At 47.7% G+C, this 20,802-nt stretch overlaps 1 protein-coding gene across 13 annotated transcripts in view; it reads left to right on the top strand.

Moving 5' to 3' along the window:
• MYO9A (myosin IXA) overlaps positions 1-20,802 on the top strand; it is a 175,677-nt gene that overhangs the window by 85,327 nt on the left and 69,548 nt on the right. The gene's annotated exons all lie outside the window — the stretch shown is intronic.

The following is a 20,802-nucleotide window of genomic DNA, read 5'->3' on the forward strand; positions in this document are numbered from 1 at the left end:
CTAAAAGCACCCTTCTGCTGGAGGGTCCTTAGAATCATGGTATCACAGAGTGGTCTGGTTTGGAAGGGACCCTAAAGATGATCTTGTTCCAGGCTCCTGCCGTGGGCAGGGACACCTGCCAGTGGACCAGGCTGCTCCAAGCCCCGTCCAACCTGGCCTGGAACACTGCAAGGGACGGGGCAGCCACAGCTTCTCTGGGCACCCTGTGCCAGGGCCTGCCCACCCTCCCCGGGAACAATTTCTTCCTAATATCCCATCTAATCCTACTCTCTGTCAGTCTGAAGCCATTCCCTCTTGTCCAAAGTCCCTCCAGGCCCTTGTCCCCAGTCCCTCTCCAGCTCCCTTGGAGCCCTTTCAGGCCCTGGAGCCTTCTCCAGGCTGAAAAATCCCAGTTCTCTCAGCCTTTCCTCGCACAAGAGCTGCTCCATTCCTCTGGTCACCCTGGTGCCTTCTCTGGGCTCTCTCCAGCAGCTCCAGGTCCTCCCTGTGCTGGCCCCAGGGCTGGGGCAGCTCTGCAGGTGGGCTCTCACCTGAGCACAGGGGCACAGGGGCAGAATCCCCTCCCTTGACCTGCTGCCCAACACCTGTAGTGTACTGACACAGCTGGGGACAGTCTTACCTTGATGCTCTTTCTGTTGAGCTGGAAGAAACCTCTTTAAACCTAGAGTGGCTCAGCATGAGTTCCTCAAGTGCTTTCCAAAATGTTTTTGGTGATATGGCTGCTCCCAAATCTCAGGTGTCTCCTTAGAAAGGTTTGTGACCAGTATCAGTAGAAGAAAGGAACGATCGGGATGTGGTGGCAGTGGGGGAACACAGAGGAGCACAAGGCTCCTTTGGGAATGGTTGATGTGATCTCTGTGACAAAATCGTTTTGGAAGAAGCTGTGAATTGTGTTAAGATGAGCACCTCCCAGTGAGCTTTTTCTTCACCTCCTTACATCATCAGCATCCTGACCACCAAATTTTATCCAGCAGTGACCTCACTCTGGGAGCAGGTTCACTGCTCACAGAGCAGAATTTGAGATGCTCCAACTGGCTTCCCCATGGTAAGAGGCCTTCTCCTGGTCTTCCTCTGGCTCAGGGAGCAGGAGGAGTGACTTAAATTCAGATCTGTCTGAATCAGGAAGGAAGAATGAGATTCATTTGACATTTTGGGACTTCACAAAGGCTATTGATGTCTGATAATCCGCACTCATGACTCACTGGACTCCTGGGAACCCACAGGCTGGTTATTCCTGTGTATTTAACAGAGGAGCATTATAGTTGGCTCCAATGGATGGAGCCGTTGAGGGTTTCAGGATTTGCAGACATGGCTCTCCCACCACGACCTCTGTAGCTCACAGGCAGCTGCCTTTCCTGATGGATACAGCAGCTACTTTATTCTTCAGATGCCTGAGGGGTTTTTCACAGGTTGGTACGCTGAAAGTTTCAGTGGAATTTGTGTGGAAAAGACTCTGCTCTAATGGCTCTCAAAAAAAGGATTGGATAATGTCATTTTGGCATGTCCTTGCTTCTTTACACCATCAAGAAGAACAGGTCAGATCTACTAACCTTCAGGTTGCAAGAGAGGTGGTAGATGCCACATCTCTGGAAATGTCCAAGGCCAGGGTGGATGGGGCTTGGAGCACCCTGCTCTAGTGGAAGGTGTCCCTGCCCACGGCAGGGGGTGGATTGAGATGAGCTTTAAGGTCCCTTCCAGCCCAAACCAGTCTGGGATTCCACATAAAAAGCTTTGAGATCTTAAGTTCGGGATGGGTTTTGAGCTTTGATGAGGTTCCCTGGGGCATCTGCTCCGTTCTGCAGTGTTCCATTTTCCATGCTCGGCACAGGGGCTGATGTTTGCCAATGCTTTTCATCAGTGCTGGAGGATGTGGAGATGACAACTCCACGCAGAAATGCTTTTCATGGAAAGCGAGTGTGATCATTCCGTGATCCCAGCCTGGCTCCTGAGAGATCTGTGCCCTCAGGGTCCTGCTGTGACAGCTGTCATCCCCCTTAACAGTCTCAAATGGGCAGAGTTGGCCTGAAGGGATCCTTGCCTTTGGTGTTCTGGAGGCATCGGGGCTGAGGTTGGAGGCTGATTGTCCGAGCCAAGCCTTTTCTCCTCCCCTTCCCGAGCTGCAGTCCCGAAGCTCACGGAGAGGCCGCCTTTGTTGGATTTGCAGTGATGTCACTTTCCTGGCTGGCTGTGCGCTCCTGCCTTCTTGTTGTGTGCTGATTGGAAACACAGTCCTGTGGTTTGGGGCTTTTTTTTTTAGAAACAGTAGTTTGAACGCTTGGCAGCTTGCTTGAAGCATTCTCATTCTCCTTCAGTTGTGAATTGATACCAGGCTGACTCTTCCTGATTCTGTTCATCCTTGCAGTAATTTGGGTAAACTACATCTTTTATTCTGGCATGTTTTGGGTAAAAGGTGCTGCAAAGTGGGGACAACTCGTGGATGGACATCATGGAATCACAGACGGGTTTGAGTTAGGAGGGACCATAAAGCTCATCCCATTCCACCCCCTGCCATGGGCAGTGACACCCTCCACTAGCCCAGGGTGCTCCAAGCACTGTCCAGTCTGGCCTTGGACACTGCCAGGGATGCAGGGGCAGCCACAGCTGCTCTGGGCACCCTGTGCCAGGGCCTGCCCACCCTCACAGGGAACAATTCCTCCCCATTATCCCATCCAGCCCTGCCTTCTGGCAGTGGGAAGCCATTCCCTGTGTCCTGTCCCTCCATCCTTTGTCCCCAGTCCCTCTCCAGCTCTCCTGGAGCCCCTTTAGGCCCTGCCAGGGGCTCTGAGCTCTCCCCAGAGCCTCCTCTTCTCCCAGCAGCTAGAAGCCTGCAGTGTTGAAGGAGAAGCTGCAACTGGCAACCACCTCCTCTCTGTTTGTTCATATCGTACTTCCTCTCTTAGGACTTCTCTTGATGGCTTTGCCCCAGGAGCTGAGCTGGGTGTTTCCCTCAGGAATAATGTGCCATTTTAAAGTTAGGCAGAAATACTGACTTCGTCAACTCTGTGATTCTTTTAATAAAGTCAAGACTTTTTGATTCTTGCCCACAAATAATTATTCTGCTGGATGATCTTGAAGGATCCAAGGACTGGATTCCAGTGCCTAAAGGGGGCCTACAAGAAGGCTCCAGAGTGACTTTTTACAAGGGCCTGGAGTAACAGGACATGGGGAAATGGCTTCCCACTGCCAGAGGGCAGGGTTAGATGGGATCCTGGGGAGGAATTCCTCCCTGTGAGGGTGGGGAGGCCCTGGCACAGGGTACCCAGAGCAGCTGGGGCTGCCCCTGGATCCCTGGCAGTGTCCAAGGCCAGGTTGGACGGGGCTTGGAGCAGCCTGGGACAGTGGAAGGTGTCCCTGCCCATGGCAGGGGGTTGCATGGGATGGACTTTAAGATCCCTCCCAACTCAAGCCAGTCTGTGGGTCTTTGATCTAAATCAGGTTAAATGTAACACTGAAGTCCAGTGAGGAGGTAGGATTCCAGCAATTACAGTCGGTGCCTCCTGTGCGCCGGCAGTTGCTGGTGCCATCGTCTTCAGCTGAGCAAATTCTTCCCAGAACAGAGGAGATTTCATTTTACTTTATTTTACCCAGGAGCGTTCAAGGTGTGTGGCAGCAGCACCTGCTCGAGCAGGGCCATAGGAGCAAATAAATAGTTGTGAACCAAACTCCAGGGTGGGATCCATTGATTCTTGGTGTGTAATCAGTGCCCGTCCTTGGGATGTTACAGGGATTATGGGATGAGCATGTGGTTCTTCAGGAAGACCCTACAAAGCATAATGTGCCATCAGCTTTTCTCATCAAGCAGTACCTCATGGTTTATTGAGAAGAGCTTGTGTCTGAGCATGCTATTAACATTCGAGTACATCCCTGTGTCACTGGAGCTGCAGCTCTTTCTGAAATTAAGGACAGGGCAATCCAGGAGAGATCTGGTTTTGCAGGGAAAAATCAACACTGCTTTGTTCTGCCTCTCGTGGCTGTGGCACCGATGGCAAACATGGGCTTGATCTGAGACCCTGCAGGGGAGCTGCCATCCTCCCTGGCTGCACCTCCAACGCCTCTGGAAATCAACCACACCACATCCATAAATAATGCTTATATTCATCTCTGGCAGCTGCCTCTTATCTCCTGAGCCACACTGGCTCATCTGCCACGGAGCTGCCTCGTGGAACCATCCATTTTTCCTTTTATAGCACTGGATGGTGTTTTAATGCAGTGTTTGAAACGACTGCGCAGTTCGGGCGAGTGCAAAGGTTTGGAAGCTTTAGGCCACAGATAAACTTAGGAAAAAAGGCTGCACTTGTGTGCTGAGGTCTTGGGCTGTTGTGCAAAACAGCTGCCAAAGACTTTATCAGGAGCGAGATGGTGCATTAATGGAGCCAGCAGCACTTCATGGGTTTCCAGAGAAATCACAGTGCAGTGTTTGGTAACAGCGAGCTGGAGAATTCCACTTCGTTTAGCAATGGGAAGGACCCTTGGAAAAGGCTATGGGAGCAACAGAGCCATCCGTGGTAGTAGGGGTGATTGGACTATTTTGATTCAGATCTGTCTTGAACATTGGGCATCTCTGTAGCCACAGCCATCTTCTCCTTGAGAAGGTAAAATACAGTAGGCACGTAGCTGAAACAGGGAAAAATGGGGTTTTAATGGCAGCAAAGTAACATGCTGTGGGTTGCTGTTGTCTTCCCCAAAGTGCCCCTCAACTCCAGACTCTGGGGTATTTTTTCATATATTATTATGTGCATTTTTGCAGTTACACTGAGGTAGGAAAGTTTCACAAGCCACAGTTCAGGTATTTAAAAGAAAAAAACCAGATGCGCTAAATATCAAGTGACCTAACTGGTGTTTGGTAGGAAACATGCGGGAGCAGAGCACTTCAGTCACATCTTTGGGGAGAGCTTGAGGGCTGTTAAAAATCTTTCTCTGTTTGTAATCTGAGTATCATTTTAATCCATGTGAGGAATTGCCCTGCTGGGCCACATCTGTCTTCCTGCTTCTATCTAAATAATCCAAGGAATTCAGGTTTTGTCCATCTCTGCTCACTGCAGGGCTCCAAGGCCATTAGAGTGTGCCTTGACTCATCCACTCATTTACCTCGCTCAAATCCATCTTGGCTGGTGGTTCCATCCCCTTTCCATCGTGCTGGAGATGAGCCTGTGGCCGAGCTCCCCAGCCGTCCCTGCCCGGTTTCCATCCCATCTGTTCTGTTTGTCAGGCTGGTGTCCAGCACCTGCTTGTCTGTTTTTCACCAGTCTCTGCATTTTTTTCCCTGTTCTTTATCCAATGAGGAAAAACTCATTATCAAAGTAAATACATCTGTTAGTGACCTTTTCCTTTACATTACTCCAGGAAAAAAAATGTCCATGCTGTTTTCAATTCATTTAACTGGGCTGGTATTTCTTAAGCAAGTGACTTTGCTAATAGACATCATTTTAACAGATCTTTATAATTTTAAGCCATTTGTGATCAAGGACATTTTACCCTAAGGGTTAGAAAGCGAATTAATTCACACTTCCGGGAGAAATCTGATGTGAAACTGTGCAGCAGAAGGGAAATAAAAGCTGTGATACAAGTTCTTGGGCAACAACTGACCTGATTCTTGCCTTTCTTTAGTTCTGGAGAGCTGTTGGGAGCTGGTTGTTTGATGTGATGAGTATCACTATAAACATGCCCTGTATTTAACTGACTGTGTGTTCAGAATTGTAAGTGGGAAAAGGGTGTCTGAAAACTCAGAGGAACTGAAAGGGACTGAGTTGTCCCTCCAGCAAGGCAGTGCAAGCAGGTGTTGGGGGGCAGATGTTGGGCCAGCAGCCCCGAACTGCCCCATAACCTGGGCAGCAGGGGAGGGGGGAATTCTGCCCCTCTGCTTTGCTCTCGTGAGGCCCCACCTGCAGAGCTGCCCCAGCCCTGGGGCCAGCAGCAGAAGGACCTGGAGCTGCTGGAGAGAGCCCAGAGGAAGCCCCGGAGCTGCTCCAGGGCTGGAGCCCCTCTGCTCTGGAGCCAGGCTGGGAGAGCTGGGGGTGCTCACCTGGAGAGGAGAAGGCTCCAGGGAGAGCTCAGAGCCCCTTGCAGGGCCTGAAGGGGCTCCAGGAGAGCTGGAGAGGGACTGGGGACAAGGGCTGGAGGGACAGGACCCAGGGAATGGCTTCCCAGTGCCAGAGGGCAGGGATGGATGGGATATTGGGATGGAATTGTTCCCTGTGAGGGTGGGGAGGCCCTGGCACAGGGTACCCAGAGCAGCTGTGGCTGCCCCTGGATCCCTGGCAGTGCCCAAGGCCAGGCTGGATGGGGCTTGGAGCAGCCTGGGACAGTGGAAGGTGTCCCTGCCCATGGCAGGGGGTGGCACTGAATGACCTTGAAGGTCCCTTCCAGCTCAAACCTGCCTGGCATTCCATGATCGTGTCCTTGTTCAATGGCCAGATGCTCTTCAGCAGCCAGGTGCTCCGTGCTGTTGTTACGTGGCCATGGAAGGTCACCATGGAACTGTCCTGGGACTGTGTCCAGAGCACCCAAATTACAACTAAATCTGTGAAATGCTTTTTATTCTGCATAAACAGGTGCAGCTGTAAGTCCATGTGAAGTCAGCTCATGATTAGTCAGAAAAGCAGTGATGCAATTCAGGTCAGATTTACAAACCAAAATATTCAGTCTCCTGAATCTGAGATGTGCAGGGTTAGGCAGGGGGTGACAATCATTGAACCTTGTGCTTTGGGTGACAACAAAACAGGACAGGGAAGTCCAGGTCTTCTGGCAGCATTTGCTGAGGGCTCCACAGCTTTGCTTTCTTTGTCCTTTCATCCTCTCATGTTTGTTGTCCCTGGGTCTGTGCTGGCTCAGCAGAGCCAGAGAGACTTCTTGGAGTGGGAGCAGAGTTGGATTTGTGTCCTTTGGGAGAAGGGGAGAGGAGAGAACCTTTGCCCAGGAGTGGTGGAGCAGGCACATCTTTCTCTTCTGGTGCCACAAAACCATTAGATGTTATTTTTCCATGTCACCAAGTGTCACTTTGCCTGGACCTTCTTTACCTGGGATGAATTTTTGCTGAGGAATACAAGACACTTGGAATGACCATCACAGGAGGGTTATTTGGGATGATAAACTCTGCTGTGTTAGGGACTTTAAATCAGGGAGAACATTTCATTTTCAGCACAAACACCTGATTTTCAGCCCAGTAACAGTTAATTGGCAGAGACACAAGGTAGAGAAGCCTTGTGGAGTGAACTGTAATGAGAGGAAAAAAGTATTTCATTACAGCAAGGAACCAAGTGATGGTTCATTCTCTATATCCTTGTAGTGGGACTGGCTGATGCCTTTTCCAGCCCATTATAAAGGAGAAGGAATGGAGTTCCAGGGCCAAATGGCAGAACATTACCTAAGATGTTAAAAAAAAAACAACAAAGGAAAGATCATAACTGCAATTAATCACGAGCTTGAAAATATTCAAGGAGAAAAAGTGGGACGGAGACAAAATAATTAATAGCATGAAGAAATGAAAATTTCCTGAGGTGTGAGGACAGGGACACTTAATGGAATAGAAAGCAGCAGAACTGCTGGAAGCACCTACTTATCCCAAAGCCCATTAGCTGAGGAGACTCGTTGTCACCAGGGTTATTAACGTGAGGAGCTCAGCAGGAGCCCTTTGAAGAGCTGCTACGTTGATGAGTGAATTCAGAATCCACAGAAAAATATTAATGGAATAAAACTGAAACCCCACAAAGCTTTTAAGAGCCAAGCAAGTGTCTCTGCTTCAGGACATGAGGGCAACCTGGGAGGGTAGAACTTCAAAAGAAACTGATTTGTGGGATGAGGTTTCTCACGTTTCCCTTGGAATTGCGAGGAGCATCTGTGCCTGGTGACAGAGTAGGGGTTAGGTAAGCAGTGGTTTTATCAGATTGGTGAATTCCTTCATGGGCTGCAGCATCCTTCCTTTTCTGCAAAGACTGAGTTCATCAGCACTGGGGGTTTTTAACCTGTTTTCATGATGTTTCTGTGTTATGGTGTGATTCTGTCCCTCCCGTCCTCACAGAGGGGTGGGGAGGGGATGGTCTGGGATCTGGCTGAACAGTTTGTGTCTGTGAGGATCTTCCCAACCTGCTGAACTTCGTAGAATCCCAGAGCAGTTTGAGTTGGAAGGGACCTGAAAGATCATCTTTAAAGGCATGTTTCTGGGGGGTCCTGGGCAGGGCCAGGAGTTGGACCTTGATATCCTTGCGGGTCTCTTCCAACTCAGGATATTCTGTGATTCTCCATTCTCATCCCACCCCCTGGGCAGGGACACCTTCCACTATCCCAGGCTGCTCCAGGTCGCCTTCAGCCTGGCCTTGGACACTCCCAGGGATGGGGCAGCCCCATCCTCATGTGCGAAAGCTGCTGCAGTCACTTTTCTGCTCTGTGCCACCATGGAAATTCCTGTGTTAAATGTGTTCCTTCTGTTTATTTGGCACTGATGTCTGGAAAAACAAGGAAGACATTGGGATCCCAAGATTCCTGAACAAAGTCTAAAATCAGGACTTCAGGAAGGGAAATCCTGACTTTCCATGGACTGCTCTGCCTATAGCCCACTGCAGCTGCCCTTTCTGTCATCAAAACCATTCTCAGCTCTTTAAAGGATTCTTTAAATTACATCTGGTTACTCAAAAGATGCTTTAATTTCACAGAGTTCTTTTAGTTACTTAAATTATGTGAAAAGTTTTCAAGGATTGCAAACAAACCATTCCTGGGTTAGTAAGTGAGCTTTTCCCACACAGGATGTCATTTTGGTACAGTTGCTTGGAATATGGGATTTCCATGTGTAAACCCAATCTGAATAAATTCAGGTTGATTTTTTTCCTCAGCCCAGGGCTGTTGGTCAGTGGCTGAAGGAGGAGGAGGTGTAGAAGCTCTGTGGCTGGACAAGGTCTTTGCATCTACAGCGGTAACAGCTGAGGTGTGATGAGAAATAACTTCTCTTTGGGGAACCGTGCCCAAAAAAATGGTAAAAATAACCTGGAATGTTGATGATGGTGCACTGGCAGAACGAGTTTGCTATACTTGCCCTTGGGAAGGACCAGTTGAAAGGCAGGATTTGGATTTTAAAGGCTTGAGGGCTGTTTTTGGTGATGGATCAGACTCCTTGGGGAGGATCCTGGTATGTTGTGCCTGTAAATGCTGAGCAAATTTCCCTAAATGTGGCCTCCTCACATCAGGTCACAGAACTTCTTCTCGTGCCACTAAGTAATTTGTTAATTGGTTTTTGCACTGGTTTCACCATGAAAACACAGGTGGAGTGGGAGTTCATGAAAGTGAGTGGAAAGCTCAGTTCATGCTGTTGGCAGAACAGACTCTGAATGCACCAAGGCAGAGGAAAACACATTTTGTCATCACTGGACCCTTCAACCTTTGCTGCCTGGTGGCTCTGTTCTCCTGTAGCTCCGTAGTGGGCTCAGGATGGGTCTGTGAGCACCTTTCCCTAAGGGATGTTCCACATGTCTCATTTCATCGTCTCCTCCACAGAAGCGAGAACTGCAGCCTTGTTTTCTGGAAGGGTTTAATTTCAGGAAGAGAGAGAGGTTTTTTTTCTTTCTTTTCAGTTTTGATTTGTTACAGATGACATTTTCTAACCACACCACCCAAATCCAAAGGCTCTGAGTGAAATCTTTTTAGGAAGATGATGCTCGCAACCGCCTGACTGCAGTCGGGACTCAGAGAAAATCTCTGACAAGATTTGCGTTGGTTTCCTTTGCTCCTGGTTGTACTTGGGGCTGTTTCTGAAAAGCGTAACCACAGCGTGTTCCAGTCATCAGCTGCAAAGTGACAGCATCAGAGACAGGACTTGAAATCATCTCTAAAAATAAACAGCAGGCAGACTCTGGCCTGGGATGGGGATGGGAATGGGAATGATGGGTCTCCCATCTTTCTTTTCCCAGACCTGCCTGCCTCCAGTGGGGACACAGCACTGGGTCTTCAGCACACCCACAAAAGATGTTCTTATTGTTCTTATCTGAAGTTTTCCACTTCATTTTGCATGTTTGCATCCATCTAATGACAGCAAGGATGAGTAAGGAGAGGGCAGTTGCAGGAGCACTGGTACCTCCCACGTTACTTCTCAGGAACCACATTAGCACACAAATGACACGAACAGTGGGAATGTATGTGAGATAGTGTGAGGATCACGGAATCACAGGGTGGTGTGGGTTGAAAGGGACCTTAAGGATCATCTCATTTCACCTCCTGCCATGGGCAGGGACACCTCCCACTGTCCCAGGCTGCTCCAAGCCCTGTCCAACCTGGCCTTGGGCACTGCCAGGGATCCAGGGGCAGCCACAGCTGCTCTGGGTACCCTGTGCCAGGGCCTCCCCACCCTCCCAGGGAACAATTTCTTCCCAATATCCCATCCATCCCTGCCCTCTGGCAGTGGGAAGCCATTCCCTGGGTCCTGTCCCTCCAGCCCTTGTCCCCAGTCCCTCTCCAGCTCTCCTGGAGCCCCTTTAGGCCCTGCAAGGGGCTCTGAGCTCTCCCTGGAGCCTTCTCCTCTCCAGGTGAGCACCCCCAGCTCTCCCAGCCAGGCTCCAGAGCAGAGGGGCTCCAGCCCTTGGAGCAGCTCCGTGGCGTCCTCTGGGCTCTCTCCAGCAGCTCCAGGTCCTTCTGCTGTTGGACCCCAGGGCTGGGGCAGCTCTGCAGGTTGGGGCTCACCTGAGCTGGGCAGAGGGGCAGAATCCCCCTCCCTGCTGCCCACGCTGGGGGATCAGCCCACGCCACGGGGGAGTTCGGGGCTCCCAGAGCACATGGACGGCTCACACGGAGCTTTTCATGACCCAGAACTGATCTACCACCACGTTCAGCCCATTGAGTGGGTCCCAAGTCACCCACGTGTGTGTGGGGAGTTGGGATCTCCCGCTGTTCCGCTCACTTCCCAGTTGTGCCCCAACGTGTCTGGTTTCCATCCGCATCCGTGTCCTGCGGCTGGGATGGATCGAGCAGCCTTTGGGGTTCCCCCTTGGCTCACAGGACATGGGCTGAGACAAGCAGGATTAGGAGTTTTTCTAAAACAGAGGCTTAACACCCAGAGGAAAGTACTCTTGCAGGATATCAGACTCAAGCTTAATCCCTGACTTGGCATCCAGGAGTGTTATATCATGCTCAGGCTGGAGAAGTATGATGTCATTTTCCACACTCATATTTTATCTGAACATCTTATTAAAATCCTGTCATTCTCCCGTGTGCTTTCCCTAAGAGAGCTCGGATTGTCAGTGCACCACACTGGCTTCAGCCTGCAAGAAAGGTTTTAAAATGATTTTTATGTACAATTAAGGAGGAGGAAAAATATCTTTCAAGGCATCATTGAAAGAAAAGGAGTGAAAAATGCATTTTTTCATTTTTGATTACAACAAAAAAGAGGAAAGGTTGGCTTAAAAGCAGTATGAACATTCCTGTAAAGGCTTATTTTTATGCTTTAATTCTATAAATGTACCTGCAAAGTAAATGCTTTAAAAAACAACAAAGCACTGAAGCCTTGCACTATCACAGGCTCCCACCCTCCTGGCTGGCTGCCACATGCTGGCAGAAACCTTGATCTATCACCCTGGAGCTGGGAGGCAGCGGGGTGTCCTGCCAGTGGATTTTATCCGAGCGATGCAAGTGTCAATGACGTTCTCCAGAACTTATGGGTGGATTTTCCAATGAGAGAAAATAGCCTGGAGTGTCATTACCATACAATGCTGCGTCGTGCCCCAGCGTTAACGCTCAAACACAAAGGCAATTCAGGGTTTTGTCCCTAAATCAGGTGTAGAGTTCTCATGTTCAGAGGGGGGGTTTAGGTATTAGTTTCAAATTTTACGTGACACCTTTTTTCTAATTCTTCTTGTGCTCTCACTCCTCTTGTTCCAGTTTCCCAGTACCTTCCATGACCACCTTGGGCCAATTGGTACCTTTCCAACCACCTTCCTGGGACAAAGGTCCTTCTCCAGCCTGCCAGTCTGTATTAGTCAGAGGCATTTTAAGGGGATTTCCAAACCCCACTAACGCCCTTCCCAAAAATCCCAATGGGACAAGTCAATTCGACAAGTTTATCCAGAGAGAGAGTTTTCCAATGTCAACATACCATCAGGTTGATAAGGAAGTCCTTCAAAGCTAATTGCTTACTTGCAATTCTAGGAAATTATGAACTACTAGTAATTCATTATTTTTTAAAAAATATATTAAAAAAAATAATTACAAATATTTTAATATCACAATGTTTTCATCCTGGGTTAGTGTGTTCATCCTGGCCATGAATGAGTAGGACACATGGCATGGGAAGGGATTCTGCCCCTCTACTCTGCCCTCATGAGACCCCACATGCAGAGCTGCCTTCAGCCATGGGATCCAACATCAGAAGGATGTGGAGCTGCTGGAGAGAATCCAGAGGAGGTCATGGAGATGCTCCAAGGGCTGGAGCCCCTCTGCTCTGGAGCCAGGCTGGGAGAGCTGGGGGTGCTCACCTGGAGAGGAGAAGGCTCCAGGGAGAGCTCAGAGCCCCTTGCAGGGCCTAAAGGGGCTCCAGGAGAGCTGGAGAGGGACTGGGGACAAGGGATGGGGGGACAGGACACAGGGAATGGCTTCCCAGTGCCAGAGGGCAGGGCTGGATGGGATATTGGGAAGGAATTGTTCCCTGTGAGGGTGGGGAGGCCCTGGCACAGGGTGCCCAGAGCAGCTGTGGCTGCCCCTGGATCCCTGGCAGTGCCCAAGGCCAGGATGGATGGGGCTTGGAGCAGCCTGGGCTAGTGAAAGGTGTCCCTGCCCATGGCAGGGGTTGGAACTGGATGATCCTTAAGGTTTCTGCCAACCCAAACCATTCTGGGGCTCTATAAACAATGCACTAAAACCTGCATTTGGACCAGAAGAGGAATTTAGTCCTTGTCTGATTCCAGCAACTGAGAGGTTTCTGTCTGTTTTCTTCAAACCCAGAAGTGTTCTCCCAGTTTCGGTGACGAGCCCTAGATGCTCCAGCAGGTTCTGTGTGTGCTGCTGCTCCCCTTCCTCACCATCCTCCTCACTTTCTGCTCTTTCCCTAATTTAGCTTTCACAGCTACGTCTCTCCCTTCCTTTGTCGCTGCTCCGTCTCAGAACAGGAATGTCAGACCCAACAAACCTCCCTCAGCAGTTCTCTCCCTACAACCACGAACCCAAGCTGCAGCCACTTTCCATGTGGGTTTTGTCAGCCCTCGTGGAGCAGTAACAGTGTCAGAGATGAAAACTGCATTTTTGTAGTATTTTAGTACATGTGGTTGCTACTCCTCTGACACGAGCACTCTGAGTAGTATCTGGCACCCCTAAGCCCTATTCAAATAAAAGTGTATTTTCAGTTTGCTTTTTTTAATCACTTCATTAGTGATTGCTGCAGATCATCATCTCTGGGATGCCCACGTGGGCTGTTTTCAATTGTCTGCACATCCAAGGCTCACTGAGAATGGGGGGGTTGGCTTCTGTTCTGGTCATTAGATCCCTTTAGGTGATCCAAATCAAGTGCATTAGGAGAGCTTGAATTCCTCCTGCTTTTGCTTGTTCTAATCTTGGATAAATCCTATCCCTGTTCGCAGTGGCCAAGCATTGTTAATACATGTGGGTTTTTTAAAAAGCAAGCATAATTTTTGAGTATTTTTTTTTAGAAACTGATTTCTTTAATCATTTACTCGCATGCAGCATGAGTTTGTTGAATAGGTACTTTGAAGCAAATAGGAAAACAAGTACACTGTTTTCCTGATTTTTCCCCTACTTGGAAATTAAACACATCATTTAAACCCACAGAAGTGATTGAAGGAGGGAGATTTTCATGTGAAAATCTTAGGTGAATACCATGGGGCAAAATTCAGTAGGTGCTAACATATGGTTTTTTCCTCTGAGTCATATTGGAATGAGACATTTGTGTTACAGTAAGTACAAATGTAATTATGAAGCCAAATTTCACCTTCGAGAATAAATGGGGGGGAAATGGAAATGGCTGATAAGGATTTCAAATCAAACATCAAATGATAATGAAAATCAAATCCTGTGTATGATAATAGCTCACTGAATCATTTCTGTGGTAGGATATCAGCAGGTTCCTGGGATTTAGTGCCAAATCCCTGTGAGCAGAAACACCAATTGATTAATCAGAGAATGTGCTGAAAATTTATTCCACATATTAAAAGAAAAGCAAACAAACGAAGCTCCCAGAGAACCACCAAAAACACATATCCAGATTTGATTTTTGGAGGGATTTCCTGAAGAGGAAGAATTCTACTGCTGCTTTTTTTTTCCTGAACATTTCATTGGAAGCACCTTTCATCCTTGTATAGAAATTATAGGAAGCCCATCAAAGGCTCTAAGGGAAAAGGGGATATTTCCTCTCTTCCTGTGTTCGGATCTGATTTCCTGAAGAGAAGAGGAATTTCTGTTTCTTCTCTCCACCAGAAGAAAATGTATTTTGTGTTGCCCAACTTTACTTAAATAATTGAATTCCTATTCTTTAGGTTTTACACCAAATCCTGCAAACTTCACACCTGGAAAGAAACATTTCTTATCACCTTGGAATTACTGTAATTGTTCAGTGTTTGTTGGTAAGAGTCTGAAAGGGGAATGTGTTGCTTGTTTTCCTCCCGGAGGGCAGGAAACAACCGCACACGTGTCCTCGTGTTCCGGAAAAGCTGGGGCGTCACCAGGAGAGCAAGAATCCATAGGTAGTTCCTATGGCTGTATCAACATCACTCCTATTTTAACAAATGAATTTTTGGAGGTTCTTGGGAAAATTACAAGGAGGGTTGCTTGGAAAGCTGGATTTTTGGGGATGAGTGGGAGTTCTGCATTTGTAGGGAATGCTGGCGCTGGCAACGGGTTTATCCAGTGTGAACAAAGAGCGTTGATAATGTCCATCATGGGATACACACACACAGTACCCCAGGAAAATGCTGGAAAACTGGAGGAAAAAAAGACCCTGATCAACAACACAACAAGTCTTGTGGGGTGAACAGCAAAGCACCAAGTTGCCTTCGGGGCTAGCAAGTCAGGCTGCCTTCTAACAAGTCTTCTCTTCTAGATGCAAGGACTTTTCCAGAGTTGTGCTTGAAAAATGGCTTTTAAATACCACCTTTTCAAGTTCTCAGAGCCTGTAGAAAATCTGGAGTGGGTGCACTGACCTTGCCCCCACGTCTGTGATGTCCCCAATGAAAAACTGGGATTTAAAAGTGTTGTGTTGACCAGAATTGCTGCAATAATGTTGTGTTGACCAACTGAGTCTGTCAGCGCGTCTTTATGGATGCTCTCTAGATTTGAATAATGCTGAGAGATGGGATAAGGGTTGTCACAGTTAATAAACTCCACGGGTGTTTGATCCTCATTAGGGCTTTAAGTCGTTTTGGTGCTCACACTCACTTTCAAGTTGTGCTTAAATCCACTTCTCATTAACTGAGTCTGTGCTCAGGGATTGGGGTCTAAACTCCTGCTCTGAGCACTGCGCCCTTCCTAAGGTGCATTTGTCATAGTAATGACCCAAAATAGATTGTGATGTCCAATGTGTGTGTGTGTGTAAAAAAGGGCATCTTTTTCTATGAAAAACGGTTTTGGGGTTTTCTGTCTTGCTTTTCTAGAGAGCAGCGTGTGGTGCCAGCTGCACTCCGGAGGCTCCAGTGATGGAGTGAGGCTCAGAAACCCTCCTGGGCAGACTCAGATCTATAAATGGCTGTGCAAATGTAACATTAGCTTGGGTTTTGATGGTCATAATAGCTGCCCAAACCCAAGTATCCATCTCGCACCTTTCTCCTCTGTCCTTGGTCAGTCTATGCTGTTCTCCACATTAGTTATGAGGGAAGATGGACAAACCTCTCAATGAGCTGAGATGTTCAAAGCCTTTAGAGACCCACTTTGGAATGATTCTTACTTGGAATTGCTCAGTGCACCCATACCCTGCTCTTCCTAAGAGTTGCAAAAGTGATGAGCTTTGCTTTGTTTCGGTCTTCTGATTTTCTGAGTGTCCATGTCAAGTGATGCCCTGAACAGAAACAGTTCTTCATTTTAGACTGGCTCTTTTGAAACAGAATGTTAGGGGAAGTATTTATTGGCTACAAGAGCCTTCATACCATGGATTTGTTTGGGTCAAGAATGCTTAAAGCTGATCACCAGGGGCCAGTTGCTGTTCCAGATACGCTCCGTGGTTGGGTTGGTCTGATGGAGTCATCGAGGAAAGGGTGTGTCTCTCGTATTTCAGTCCCACTGTGGATCTCACTGTGGTTCCTGGGGTCCACACTCCAGAAAATTGTCCTCTTGGCTAAGGAAGGGTGTGACTGAAACCACAGAGCTTCCAGCAGCATCTTGATGGCTTTTTCCTCAGAGAATATCCTGAGCTGAAGGAGGCCCACAAGGATCATCAAGTCCAACTCAGCGGGATCTTTTTGCCTTCTGCTCCCTGGGACATCAGGTCACTGGAATATTGCTGCAATTTTTGCTCTTTGCCTTTCAAAGCCCTTCAGCTCTTGCTTCCACCCATCTTCTGTTCTCTGGGCTTTGTTTATTCTCCTTAGACTGAAAAATGTATAAATATTTGAGGGTTTGTTGTTCGAATTGAGCTATTGCTTCAATCTTGCTCGTGTGTTAGGTTAGTCAGCAATAAAAACACTGAATCCAATAAGGAGCATGGGGGGAACTTCCAGCAAAATCAGGTGAAAATGTCTGTAAAAGGTTAGCTCAACATCTTGGAATCATGGAATCAATTAGGTTGGAAAAGACCTCTAAGATCATCGAGTCCAACTGTCCCCCAGCACTGCCAAGGCCACCACTGACCCATGTCCCCAAGTGCCACATCCACACAGCTGTTAAATCTCTGCAGGGGTGGAGACTTCACTGTTTCCCTGAGCATCCTGTGCCAGTGCCTGACCAACTTTTCCATGAGGAAATTTTTCCCTAATATCCAACCTGAGCCTCCCCTGACACAGATTGAGGCCATTCCTTCTTGTCCTGTCCCCGTCCCCTGGGAGCAGAGCCCGACCCTGCCCCAGCTGCCCCCTCCTGTCAGGGAGTTGTGCAGAGCCACAAGGTCCCCCCTGAGCTCCTTTGCTCCAGGCTGAGCCCCTTTCCCAGCTCCCTCAGCTGCCCCTGCTGCTCCAGCCCCTTCCCAGCTCCGTTCCCTTCTCTGGCTCCAGCCCCTCAATGTCTTTCTTGTTGTTTTCGATGTATAAGCTTGCTGGGGATTTTAACCCACCTGCTTTCCCTAGATTTTCTGGGTACCAACAAATATTTTGAATAATTCCAGCTTGAAATTTCAGCCCTCTGCTGAGTGCAGAAGGGCAGGAGTGAGGGATCCTGCCTGGAGCAGGGGGTGCTGTGGGATGGCAGCAGGCAGAAGATTTGCTTAAATATATTTAGTGACTTTGAATCTCAGTTCTTAAGAATCTCCTGTACACGTACAAATGTGTTTTACAGAGGCTTTTAATTTGAGCAAATTTGGGTTCCTGAGATTACATCTTTTCCAGCCTCTAAAACACAGGCTGCTGCTGCTGGAACTGTAAGTCCTTGTTCCAAAGCACTTCAAAAGTAGATTTTAGTTCTTAAGTCTGTCTTCCCTTTGTTCCCTTTGACAGAAGATGTTTCCAGAAGTTTATCTATTTTTAAGGTGGCCTGAATCCGATGCTGATCATGACAACTTTCAGACCAATTAATTTGGCAATGAAATCTTACAAAAAACCTCAAATATGCTATGTCAGGATCTTAAAAAAATTGGCCAACCCAACAAGTGGAGTTTCTGGCACATAATAAATAATACAGAGATCCTTTCTAGCTTGATAAGCAGGAAACTATTGATTAAAACCTTGTCTGTGGCTTATTTCCTGACTCGCCGAGCCAAAGCACGTTTGATCTGTCTCCGGTTGGAATCAGCAATATTTTTGTGTGGGTGCAACATGTCCTGCTCCCTTTGATCCCCTGAGATTTGTTTTGGCATTGCAGCAGCTATTTTTAGTTTGCTTTGTGAGAGAAATAAAAATGGTTTGATGAGCATCACTGTGTTTCAGATCTGCCTACATGTCACGTAAGGAGACTTGTGGAAGAGACCAGAAGCTGTAGGTGATGACCTGAAGACAAGTTGTATGTGATATATGGGATGTAGTTCAGAGACTAAAATGAATTTAAAATATGTAGGATGATACAGGAATAAACAACTACTCAATAAATACAGCATAAAACCTCATTTTAAATGCTCTGCTGCAGCTCCTGAATTTGAAAAGAAATAATATTTCCTGATGGTCTTTAGATTGGGTAGTTTGGTATCTGTTTAGGATAGTGAGGGGCTTTATTTATAATGTGACCTCACCCAAGATCTATTCTAAACAGTAAATACTTTATCTAAATGAAAGAAAAAAATTCAAACAAAGAAAGAAGGAAAGCCCCCCACCCCCCCAAAACCCTGAGTCATTTAAAATAGGTTCATTTCAGTGCAGGTATTTTTTAAATGGATGAAGGCAAAGTGCTCCATCCACCCTATGTTCTCCGTATGCTTTTCCAGGAGTTTCCTGCCAGCTCTTAGGATTAAGCCATCGCTTCTAAGAGTAGCTATTGAACACTTTGGGATCTGGGCCACCAGCTGTGGGACCCAAGCACAGCAAGGAAATCACCTCTCTATGGGCTTCCCAGCTTTCCGTGTAGCTGAGCCTACCTTGGGAAGAAGAGCAGTGGCTCATCCCCCACGCTGCACATCCTGGAGGAAGCTGGGCAGTGCTGGTGTCAGGGAAACATCCCAGTCTGACCATTCACAAGACTCATGGCAGTCACACTCCCAGCATTCCTCAGCACTGGAGTGGTGCAGGCTTAATGAAATCCTCATTTGTTTTGAAAAAAAAAACCCAGGAAATTCAGGGGTGAAGTCCTGCACATCCCTGTAGGCTCTAATAAAAGGGGGAACGAAAAGTATTGCAATATAAACCTACATGTGAAGCTGTAGGGGAAACGACGACGTTCTTTTTGGCTTTAAATAGGAATGGAGTTTGTTTTTAATTGCACGTTGGAGCAATTAATTGGGCTGGTTTATGCCAGGATGAAGCATTAGGACAGTGAGAAGCATTCCTGGGTCTTGGCCTTCGTCTTTCCCCAGAGACTGATTTTTCTGGTGTGACAGTGACACTGATTGTCTTTCAGCTTAATCAAAGAAGTGTAGGTAGAGCGTAGGGATAGAAAATTGGCCTTGAATTTTCTATTAATCACTGAAACAGTCTCTCACATTTGAGGAAAATTTAAAAAAAACTTAGACAGCAAAAAGCCCCCATGTTGCTTTTAATAAAAACAGCCAAAAACCCCTCCCCAAACCCTTTTCATCAGTAGAGGGAAGAAAATGCAGTTAGTGGGAACTAGAGCTCTTTGTGTTCGAAATGCCGGCTGCCTTCCAGCCCTTGCTGGAGAACTCGGGCATTTCAAGAGCTCACTCTTGAAAAGTGCTGTTTTGGTCTGAGCTACACCAGAATCCTCTTGGTCTTGTTGCTCACCTATTTTCATCACACTCTTGCTTTCGGTTGTTTTTTGGGTGAGGAATTCCTTGCTAATTCTGGCCAGATTTTGTAGTTACCTAGCGATGTCACTTTTTATTGCCTCCAAGTTATGGTTAGCAGCATACAGAGGCTGTGAGCATCCTCAGCCACAGAACCATGGAGTTGTTCAGGTTGGAAAAGCCCTCTGAGCCTGTAGACTCCAACCATCCCCCAGCAGTGCTAAGGCCACCCCTAACCCCTGTCCCCAAGTGTCACATCCACACGTCTGTTAAATCCTTCCAGGGATGGGGACTCCCCCCCTGCCATGGGCAGCTGTTCCAATGCCTGACAACCCTTCCCATGAATAAATTTTTCCTAATATCCAACCTAAACCTCCCCTGCCATGGACTGTGTTACTCCCTTCTCCTATTCCAGCTGGACAGGGAGAGGAAGTGAGACCATGTACTTAATTGCATTTTAAGAGCAAAACATTGGCAGAACAGCTTGTGGTCACACTGAATGCTGCTATCTCCAAAAATCAAGGAAAAAAGAGGTGGGAACAAGCTGATAGAAGATAAACGATGCTTCGTGAGCTTTATTCCTTCACTTGGGGTCAGTAACATGAAGCAGCTCAGATGATGTTCCTCAAAGGGAGGGTTGGTGAGAAGGATTTCAGGGCAATGTGTCACAAGCCACTGATTCGTTACAGTTCAGGGTTGAACTGAAATAATTATGTGGGAACCTTCTGGTTCCTTTTTTATTCCTCTGCAGTGGCTAAAACGAACCCAAATGTAGCAGTCGTGGCTGATACCATAAGTTTTTAGGTGATTAATATGTACCAAAGCTCTGCTTGAGGTGATAATTGAAACCAAGGAAGAATCCCAGGCAGCAAGAACAAAGATAACCTTTAAATAGGAATTCCTGCTTTCTGGGTCTCTATGTAGGTGCCTGTCTGAAAGCCCAGGGACCCTCCTTTGATCTCAGCTTTCATCCCATCAAGCAGAATCTCTTTGATCCTGGCCGTGGTGGGGATGGCCCTTCCTCAGCACTGTTGTTCCTCTCTCTGGGAGAGCTGCTGGAGCAGTGCTGAACATGCCTGCTGTGATTTGTAGCTCCTGCTGGCAGTACCTGGAAAACTTCAAGTTTTCAGGAACCCTCAGATTTACTAGAGGGGTTTTAGGCTCCCCTTTTGTAGCCCTTCTGCTGGTGCCAGGCGCTGCCTGTCCTGGCCTGTGCTTTCCCATTGCTTGCTGTCACTCCTGTGCAATATCCACCCTCCTCTTTCCTTCACCCCCAGGAAACCTTTCAAGCATCTTGGTGAATTTATTATTTATATATTTAATATGTGTATTTATTTTCTTTCCTTTCG

Source organism: Corvus cornix, chromosome 10, assembly GCF_000738735.6.
Source record: "Corvus cornix cornix isolate S_Up_H32 chromosome 10, ASM73873v5, whole genome shotgun sequence".
NCBI classification, from domain to species: Eukaryota; Metazoa; Chordata; class Aves; order Passeriformes; family Corvidae; genus Corvus; species Corvus cornix.